This window comes from Acartia tonsa, chromosome 7, assembly GCF_053477335.1.
Source record: "Acartia tonsa isolate MP-2025a chromosome 7, ASM5347733v1, whole genome shotgun sequence".
Classification (NCBI taxonomy): Eukaryota; Metazoa; Arthropoda; class Copepoda; order Calanoida; family Acartiidae; genus Acartia; species Acartia tonsa.
Window position 1 is genome coordinate 25,426,446 of NC_137266.1, and position 11,189 is coordinate 25,437,634.

An 11,189-nucleotide genomic window follows, 5' to 3' on the forward strand; every position below is an offset into this window, starting at 1 on the left:
TTAAGGGGTTGAGATATGTGTCAGGATATGCGTCTTAGTGTCGGTCTGTCTGTACCAAAGGACCTTGCTTACCGCTTAACCGATATGGCTCTCCTTTATAGTGTAGCTTTTCATAGGTCCTGGGAGCTACACTCCCAAGATAAATATCCCAATGAAAACAATTAACCCCTACAATTTTTTATTTAAAAAATTATACAATTGAAATATCTCCCCCCCCCCCTAAAAAAAACAACATTGAGTGCTTCTAGAGACTTCTAGGGTCTTAGCCTCATGTTCTTAATTAAAGCACCGCTGTTCTTCTCCTCCTTGGTAAGGATGCTTGATTAATATTCTAATTTTATACAATTTCTAACAAAACTTTTCATGCCTGCCCTGCTAATCTTCTGTGATAGCATTAAACTAACATTGATCATTATTAGAATAGGGTTTTTCGGATAATTGTTGATATAAGATTCTTTTCTTAATTCTTAGCGGAAAATCTGATCTTGAATCATCTATACTTTTTAATTGTCGACATAAGCTATTTAATAAGAATGTCAACCAAAATTCGTTTGGTTTAATAGGATAGAAAAGCAACCATGCACTAGATTACATTTTCTCTAGGTGTAAGTTTGTGCGTGAATGTGTGTGTGTGTAAGCATGTATGTGTGTGTGTGTGTGTGTGTGTGTGTGTGTGTGTTGTGTGTATATGTGTATTAGCCCATGGAAAAGTTTCCCTATATGGAGCACTTTTATGATTGGAAGCCAAATAGGACGAGATACAACCCTGTTAAAAAAAAATGCCTTTTGTTGACATATTTTATAGTTTATGTCGACTATAAAGGACTATACATATCATCGACATGACGCTATTCTTATGACATTATGATTATAGTCTTTTGTCGATATAATAACAGCCAAAAAAAGACATGACAGGGGAGGCTTTGTCTAGATTAGACTGATGAGGGAAATATGATTTGACATCTCTGAACTTTACCAAATAATTCCTCTGATTGATCAGGTCTTATTGGCCCAGCTACTCTAGAATTTGTTCTTGCCTTGTTGTTTGGTTGTATGCTGTCAAGGTTTTATAATTTGCATGGAGAGAAGGGATATTGAACTGTAAAATACACTGATATCCACTTATTCGTTGGGTACTTTAATTGACTTTCATTGGTTGGCTTCAAAAAAATAATATCCTCAATTTTTAATCTACAGATTTTTTTATTGGGAATGTAAATCAATTCATCGTCCATTGTCTTATCTCTTATGATTTATAACGAGAATAATTAGTTCCACAAGTGGCGCAGCAAGAGAAAGCTATTTTTTTGTTAATTAGGTTAAGTAATTAGTTACAATTTGCCATGATATATTATCACTTAGATCTTACACCAGATTTTCATGTTTTCTAACAAAGTAAAACACAGTGGGCAAAAATAACAATTCCTCCTTCCATCCCCTTTACTCCATTCCCTCCCCTGTTACTGTATGAACGAACTTCTTGAATGGGTTCTATTGTATCAAGATCAATTGACGACAATTCTCCCCTGGCATAATATCCAGGTATATTTTACATCCATTTAACCATTTGATGTGCTATATTTTTTTTTGTGTGCTGCATTTTTTGTGTGCTGTCGTCCTTGTTTTCCTTAAAATATCCGTGTAGTTTGTCGTGTTTTACGTGTTTCCATTCGTTTGAGATAAAAATTATTTATCAAAATAGATCAAAATAACATACATTTATTTCTAATCAATATGTTTTAGAAAAAAAGTAATTAGTTGAAACTTATTAGGTAGTATAGAACTTTTTCCTTTTTTTAAAATTAAATTGAAAATAATTGGGAGGGTAGTCTTTTGTTCTTTTGTTTGTTTATTACTTTAGTTCCGATTAGGTTAGGGTATATTGGGAACTGGTTACCCCGCAAGGTTATGGCTCCGTAGGTTTAGTCAGTGTTAGGGCCAATGGCTAGGGTTATACGTAAGAAATACCTACCTTCTTCCCTTATATTTAATTAATTAAAAACATGGAAGTTGGGTTTGACATGAATTTAAAGGAAAGCACTAAACAAACTTTTGAAAAATACATATAAAAACCCGTTACTATACCGGTTGGGATACATTCCAAAATGGAGAACCACAATCGGTTCTGCGGTTTATGATATCTTAATGGACAAACAATATTACTTATTATTACTATGTTATACGAGGATGATGCAATTTTTTGCTTAACTGTTCCTAATTTTTGGTCATGTCAATTGACTTTTAACCTCAGCAATCTGCTCAATCTGTTTTAGTTTTTAAAAATCATTCAAACTGACCCTCATTTTTTAAAGCTTTTGTTTTGTGTTAAATATATATATTTAAAGCCATAAATAAATGAAGATTTAAGTTTGAAATTAGCTGAAAAACTAACTTATGAAAAAGTACAACAAATATTTGACAGACAACTTAAATTATAAAGTGGCTTTGATACTGAAAAAATTGCCTTGATTATTAAGAAATATATACCTGGTTTTGCTTTTCAGCTGCGTATAGCCTACAATTACAGCGGCTCAGTGGCTGCTACATCTGACCATTACCAAACCGCAGCCTTGCTTTGGTTATAGAGTTGCTGGTCTGTAATAATTCTGTTCTTAAATCATCCCTTTATCCCTTTCTGTACACATATACACTATGTATATAATGTGTATCTGTGTTTCACCAGTTTGATTAACATTACACAAAGAGTATTGTTTAAATTGACTCTGGGAGCTAGAAACAAGGAGTCACGGAGGTATAAAGACACCAGGGTTTCCAGCCATTTAATCTTCAAATAATCACAATAGATTTACAAAGCAAGACCTGACAAAGCTGGTGATACGAACATTAACAATTTAAGCTTTTAATCAGAAAATCATTTTAAAGTTTTCATAAAAACTAATTGATCAACTGTTTCAATAATGATAAAATATAATGTAAGATTCCTAATGAAAACATGATTTCCTGTTCGAATCTACCTAATTCTTATAGGAATCACAATTTGAAATATCTTTTTACTGGAGTGATTATATCTGGCTAAATATCGATTTTTTAATAGCCTAAAAATGGTTGTAAATGAAAATGTTTTAGATATTAATATATAGTTTATTATTCAAAAAGAAACATATGTATGGGTTTACCCAAATTAGAAATAAGCCTTGCTTTCCATATGGACGAAACTCCAGCTGTAAATGTTGAAAATAAATAACCCTAGAAACCGCCTAAAGTTTGAAAGCTAAAATGAGTGAGGGTACGTTTAAGACACACATTCCTATATTAAATTCGGAGATGGTAGCGCTTAGAATTCATGATAAGTAGAATAAAGAGTGCCTTTGCTAAACAACCAAAATTTAATATTTCTATTTTATAAAATGGCAAGTTTTTTTTGTCTGCATCTTGAGATCTTGGGAAAGGTTGGTCATTGGAAACTTGTTTGAAATATAACAAGGATGACAACATCCATAAAAGCGAAGCACTGAAACGGTAGGACAAACGGACATTAACACTTGTATAGTATCTGAACTGAATAATCAGAATTTAAAAGTGTAAGAGCCGAAGCAAAATTGTAAGTAAATTTGTTGAAAAACTGCTTGAAGCAGGATAATGTTTATGGACATACTTACATTTTTGGACTTGATTATAGAGTTGCTTCGCTTATAATATTGTTCTTTGTTGTCCCAGGAATCAATATACCAAAAATCAGATCAAACGGATAATTAGAACACTTGAAAATTTGTTGTTAAAAAGTAGAAAAATCAACATGTTTAAAATGGACGTACGGACATTCTGGTAATGATTATAGAGTTGCTACGCTTTCTAAATCGTACCCAACTACTACAGGAATCATCATGCAAAGTTTGAAATCGATAGGACAATTCTAACATGCCTAAATTAACGAATAAAAGCTATCTATCTCGGACGGACGTACGGACGGACCGACCCTAATTATAGAAAAGCTTCGCTTTTAACAATATTAAAAACTAGAATATGGTACAAACAAAGATACTTTTATGAAATATAGAACAAATAAAACGCATAAAAGCAATACGCAAAAATAATATAAAAAATGCATTATAAACTGAGTTAAAAATAGAAAAAAGGAACCTAGTAATAGTGTCTAACTTTTTATCTTTGTGACGTAACAAAAATCCATCTCTTTTTTTAGGGGTTTCCTTTCCCACCTCATCCTTCGATTTTTGTTACGTCACAAAGATAAAAAGTTAGACACTATTACTATGTTCGAAAAAAGGTTGCTATGATTACAAATTTCAGAATTATTTGATTAGTCGTAGATACATGATTTTTCAGTATGGCTCAGATTCATTTATATCAGTTTCTATATAAAAGGTGAAAAGTCACAGGAGTTTATTACTTCATTAGTCTAAGTTACTTAATTGTATTAACACCGAATAGATAAGGGATGGGCTTTGAGAGTTTATGGTTTAACACACTATGAATTCAGCCCACATGGGATTCAACCCACGGAATTCAGCCCAGCGGGATTCAACCCAACGGTATTCAGCCCACACGGGATTCAACCCACGGTATTCAGTCCACACAGGATTCAACCCACAGTATTCAGTACATATGGGATTCAACCCACGGAATTCAGCCCATACGGGACTCAACCCACGGAATTCAGTCCATACGGGACTCAACCCACGGAATTCAGTCCACACGGGATTCAACCCATTATATATGTAAAATTACCAGTTTGAAAAAAAATATTTTTTTTTAAATTTGAGAACAAAATTTTTAATTTTTTTTTTAATCTTATGTAAATTTTTTTATTGTAGAAATTATTTTATAAAATATGCTTTATAAAAAAAATTGAGAAATAAGAATTATTTTCTAAAAATTTGTTTCTCAAATTTGAAAAAAAATTATTTGTTTTTAAAACTGAGAATTTTATATATATATTGGGTTGAATTCCGTGTGGACTGAAACAAAAATATTTTTTTCAAATTTGAGAAACAAATTTTTAGAAAATAATTCTTTTTTTCTCAAATTTTTTTATAAAGCATATTCTATAAAATAATTTCTACAGTAAAAAAATTTATATAAATTTTTTCAAAACTTTTTAAAAAAATTTTCTGAAACTTTAGTTCTCAAATTTAAAAAAAATATTTTTGAAAACTGGTAATTTTATATATATAATGGGTTGAATCCCGTGTGGACTGAATTCCATGGGTTGAGTCCCGTATGGACTGAATTCCGTGGGTTGAGTCCCGTATGGACTGAATTCCGTGGGTTGAGTCCCGTATGGACTGAATTCCGTGGGTTGAGTCCTATGTGGGCTGAATTCCGTGTGGGCTGAATCCCGTTGGTTGAATCCCGTGTGGGCTGAATACCGTTGGGTTAAATCCCGCTGGGCTGAATTCCGTGGGTTGAATCCCGTGTGGACTGAATTCCAATGGAACCGTAGAGAAAGCGAGAAAGAATAGAGATAAAACAAAAGAGAGAGAGAGAGAGAGAGAGAGAGAGAGAGAGAGAGAGAGAGAGAGATAGAGAGAGAGAGAGAGAGAGAGAGAGAGGGAGAAGGAGAGAGGGCCAGTAAGTTTGGGACTAAATTCTGAATTAATAATTTGGTGTAATATGGAAATAGGAATTTATACTTTGCACTCATCATCTATCAACTATCTTTCTATCTGAGCACCATTTATATTTATAAGCGCGTTGCACAAAATTCTGATTCTCCAAAAATACTTTTCTGGTTATATTTTTTTTGTTTTATTCCTCTTAAATTGTGCTTTATACTAGGTGATGGTTATTTGACGGTTGTAATATCTCAAAAACTATTGTTTGTTTTGTTGATTTTTAGGGAATATTTTAATAATCAAAGCAAAGTATAGTGTGGGACATTTTTAGGGATAGTTCACTTAGAAAAGAGAAAAAGAAAAATATACAATCTCCATTAAGTGTGTTATTGAAAGCACTTTTACACTTATATATAAAACTAAAGTTTAGGTTCAAAATGCGTTCTAAAACATTTACATACTAAATAAGGACATTTCATAATAATTTGGCTTCAAAGAGGGCAAACAATGCGATTCTGACATCAAAGTATATATTTGTATATGTTAAATGCAATTTAAATACACTAGAAACTCAAAATTAATTTAGAGTAACTTGTTTTTAAAACTATTTAAACAGAATAGCTTGCATAAGTTAATTAACATATTGATATTTTAATTGAAAGCATTTGAATTATGAAATTAAACAAAGAAAACGAACACCATTAGCATAGCCCAATTACAAATAAAGTAAATTAAAAGTATCTACCCCCTTAGGATAATAGAATTGTCTTGTTTTGTGAAGGAAGGTTACATAATACTGTACGTTACATTGTGGCTATAGGTTTGTGGCAGTAATGCTGAACTTTAAACTTACATGTCAATATAAATATACGGCATATCAGCTTTTAAAGAGAATTGTAGATTTTTTTTTCAGAAATGGCCACATTTTTAGGGTAGGAAAAAAAATAAAAAATGTATTTCAGGGAGGCGGGGGGGGGGGGGTATACCCCCCCCCCTTCAACAGAATATAGAATGAGTAGCTGTAAGACAATCAATTACCTTTATATCTGTAATTATATCAAAATAAACATAAACATTTTATTTATATGGTAAACAATTAAAATATAGATCATCAATATTTCCTTTTTTGGTATTTATAACATAACAAGGACAACAGTGTCTATATGTAGCGTAGATACTTTAATATTGAAACATATATTCACACAAAAAATACACTAGTGAAAGAAAATTTTCAAAAGGAAAACGGACTAAATAGGTAATCAAGAAGTAGTCTGACAGCAATTGGTAAATAATGCATAAATATAAGGAGGAAAATTTTAGCCTTCTATCTTTCACAGCAGCAAAGTAAATCTTAGGTTGGCTAGAGCATGATGGAGTGAAAACTTAAAAAGAGATAGAAGAGCAGAGTACCACAATTATAGAATAGCAGCACCATTTAAACAGCCTTAATGTATAAATGTTCAAAATTAGGCCAAAATCTGCTAGTGTACTCTAAACGTACCCAAGACAAAATTTCTAAAATCATCCACAAATCATCAATATATCTTCTGTTAGTAGAAGCAAAGCTACTCAATAATTGATTGGCCACTAAAAGAGATAAGCAACCAACATTTATTGGGAAAATTCCCGTAATTAACAAGCAAGAACTTTGAATCTAATTTACCCGTCCGTTTTTTTAATCTTACTCATTTTTTTTAAGCTGATTGTTTATTCACTTTTTTATTTTCAACTCAAAATCAAATATATTTTAAAACAATGTCCCCTAAATACGCCCCTGCCACATGTATATGTACTATGTATCGTAGTAGTGCATATATGAAGGAAATCAGGGATGAGACAATAGACGATAAATTTTCATCCTCCCCCCTAAATCTTTATTTGCTTTCAGTATGTTATAAATATTAGATGAAGAAGTGGTTGTTGATTATTTTACTATTGTCCTCTTCCTCTCTGGCATATATGGGGAAGATGAAAAAGTTTGCATTGGCTATATTTTGTTGAATGCCAACACAAGCAGTTAGATACAGAAATAGATTACTGTGTTTTGTGATAGTTATATTCTATAATACTAAATTTTGTTGAATACCAACACACTCAGTTAGATACAGGAATAGATCACTGTGTTTTGTGATAGTTTATGCCTCTTTTACTACAATTTTTTGGATGCCAACACAGTCAGTTAGAAACAGGAATCGATTACTGTGTTTTGTGATAGTTTATGTTCTATTTTACAATATTTTTTGAAAACCAACACAAGCAGTTAGATACATAAATAGATTACTGTGCATTGAGATAGTTAATGTTCAATTTTACTTTATTTTGTTAAATACCAAATAAGCAGTTAGATATAGGAATAGGTTACTGTGTATTGTTATGTTTTAAAATATTTGATTTAAATCCAACACAAAAAGTAAAGTACAGGAATAGATTACTGTGATTTGGAGAAACCAGTAAACATTTTATTAAATATAATTACAACCTATAAGATACACTAATAGAATACTTGATTTAAAGCAAACTAGCTTTACAATAAACGGTAATCCATTGAAGAACCTAACTAGCATGGAGCATGTGGACAGGGGAAGCTGCATTAAAATGGAGGGTTTAGGAGGGACAAAAAAGGGGATGGTCCACAACTGTTTAACTAATTTCTCAAGTCCCTTGGGAGGGGTAGAAATACACAGGACACACTAGAAAGATGCATATATACACCAACCAGGGAGAGGAAAACATTTTAGAAAAATGTACAAGGACAATTACTTACATTAGTAGCAAAGCTTCTGGTGGAATCTTTAAACTATTACAAATTTGAATGCAAACAAAGCTGCAAATAATTTACTAGTAAGCCATTATTCTAATGATCGAATTTGTTGACTTGTAGTAGAGTAGATCCGCTACTAATACAGGTAAAAAATAGGTGAAAAATCATAGACACAATAATGTGCAATAGGTAAATCTTTCATTTATTTCTTTCAAGATATACAGTGTGTTTTTTATGAAAACTTTTTTGAAAGCAATTTTACCCCACTTATAGTTATCAGAATTTAATGATTAATGGCTTATTTTCTTTGTTTTTTAAGGCAATTAATAGAACAACAAAAATATATTTTAGTTTTTATTTAAAAAGTACAGTAAAATCTAAATTTCAAAACTTAGGTGTCATCATATAAAAATGGTTTTAGCGCATTTTTCTTTAAAAAATGGATTTTCTGTAGTCGACTTTGGGGGGCCAGTACTCTCTCCCTGGTTGAGATATGACCTTCAAACTTTGATATGTTCTAGTACATGTTCCTAATAGTATCTGTATACATTTTTAGCTCTATATCTTAACTTTGAAGTGTTTAGCAGCCATTCTTGCAAAAGGTTGATTATTTGAGCATAAGAAAAATGCGCTAAAACTATTTTTAGATGTTGACACCTAAGTTTTGAATTTTAGATTTTACTGTACTTTTTAAATAAAAACTGAAATATTTTTGTTGTTGTTCTATTAATTGCCTTAAAAAACGAAGAAAATAAGCCATTAATCATTAAATTCTGATAACTATAAGTGGGGTAAAATTGCTTTCAAAAAAGTTCTCATAAAAAAAACACACTGTATATTCGGCTGCAGTCGAAGCCACCTGAAATTTAAAATTTAGCAACCAATAATGGTGCTTTCCCTGAAAGCGGGGCTTCACAGTACCCACTATAACCTAACCTAGCCTGACCTGATATAATATAAACTAGAGTTGGGCTCGATATAATTATCTCGCTATTGGCTAGGTTTATTCAATGTTTTATTTACTTTCTTTTGGTTATCTGAATTCTAAATATTAACCCTATTCTTCCATTTTATCTTCTCCCTGACGATTTCTTTCTTTAAACTATTTTAGGGTCTTAATATTTTTTTTCTTCAAATTATCGTCCTGATTATTGGAGCACTATGAGTTTTAAACATTTATCGCTTGGAAAACTTAAGCTCATATATAGACATTTATTTCCTATATAGATCTGTCATGGATCTTGATGCAATAAAGTAGGCTGTTTTGTAAATGTTAAAAATTGGAAGATTTCATTAAACAAAAGTTCCCGCAAATATAAGTATTAAATAATAACATACCAACCTTATTTATCATTTATTTCCAAATATGCGAGAGGGGGGGGGGGGGGACGGGGGGCAGGGGAGTTTTTCTGTTCTCGACCAAAAACCTTGGGCGAAACGTTCCCTTAAATGTTTTTCTTTTCTTGCTGAACATTTCCTACATAACATTACCTATAGATAGAATCCAAAATGTTTGAATGTAAAGAAGTTGACATAATAAAAGTAAAGGAAACTGTATATAAGCAGATTCTGATGTATTTCGCAGTATAAGCATTTTAACAATCCATAAACATGTAAAGCAAAATTATATTATTACAACAGAACAGTAAAACAATATTTCTATATACATAAGTACATATATTTTAAAAGGATGAATTTGTAGGTTAAATGGAACATGAGCGATTTCACAATGAAAAAAATAATATTATAAGCTTTTTTTAATGCAAATTTTAAATAAATTAAATTATGCTATTTTTAAAATAATTGATAACATCCCTTAATTGTCTTTGGACCTAATGTAGACCAAAGTTTCTACCTGAATTTTACAGGGTGGGAGCGGACATTGGACGTTAAATTATGCTGGCACCCAAAATTTTAATGGTAAGCTCTCTCATTTAGTAGCTTACAAATTTTGGGTACCTATATTCAATCTTAATTGGCTGCTTCGTACTATTTGTGTCTACAGCAGGGGTAATTTTGTTTACAATTATTTGGGGTGTTTATTAAATTATCATCCATTGTCTTATCCCTCAAGATCCCTGAAATTTTAGGACTTTACTTGATTAACAACTAAGACAGAATCACAAAAAGTTTCATATTTGATTTTTAACATTTATTTACATTTATCTACATAAGTGCGTTATGATTAAGCTAATTATTTATTACTAACGGCTACGCCTCCTAGAGGCCTCTATGGGCACTTGAGGAGGTGAGAGTCGAATTTGATAACCCAATTTATTATTTTAGATTGGAAAAGAAAAAGTAAAAAAAAATCTTTTGGGAAGGGGTAAATTTTTTTTTTTTTTTTGGGGGGGGGGGGGAGTTGCCCCCCTTTTTTTTGGGTGGGGGGTATTTTTTTCTAGGGGCAATTTTTTTTGGGAGGGTGGTGGTACCCTCCTCCAAAATAGTTATAAACCTTTCCGGGACCTATGAGAAGCTACCCTGTTAAGGAGAACCCGATCGGTTCAGCGGTTAGCGAGATCCTTCGGTACAAATACACAAACACACAGACAATCAGACAAACAGACATCCTGTTACTTTAGTGTAAGGATATTGAATTTAAGTACTTTAAGATTAAGTAGAATAATGTAAATTTTATAGTTTAGGATAGTAACTTTGATTTTGATTGGTTATTGAAAAAATTATTGTTTTTCAAGGGAATAGACACCAAAAGGTTATTGCTAACGTCGACATATCCTGCATAAGTAGGCTTAAAATGATCTAAAATAGCCAAATGATTTACTAGGAGTCCTTAAAGTAAAGACGCGTAAAATATGTCTTTTTGCGCATTACAGGCTACTAAAATAGATCTATGATTTTTTGGTGTACATTCCCTTTAAAGCTATTCTGAATGG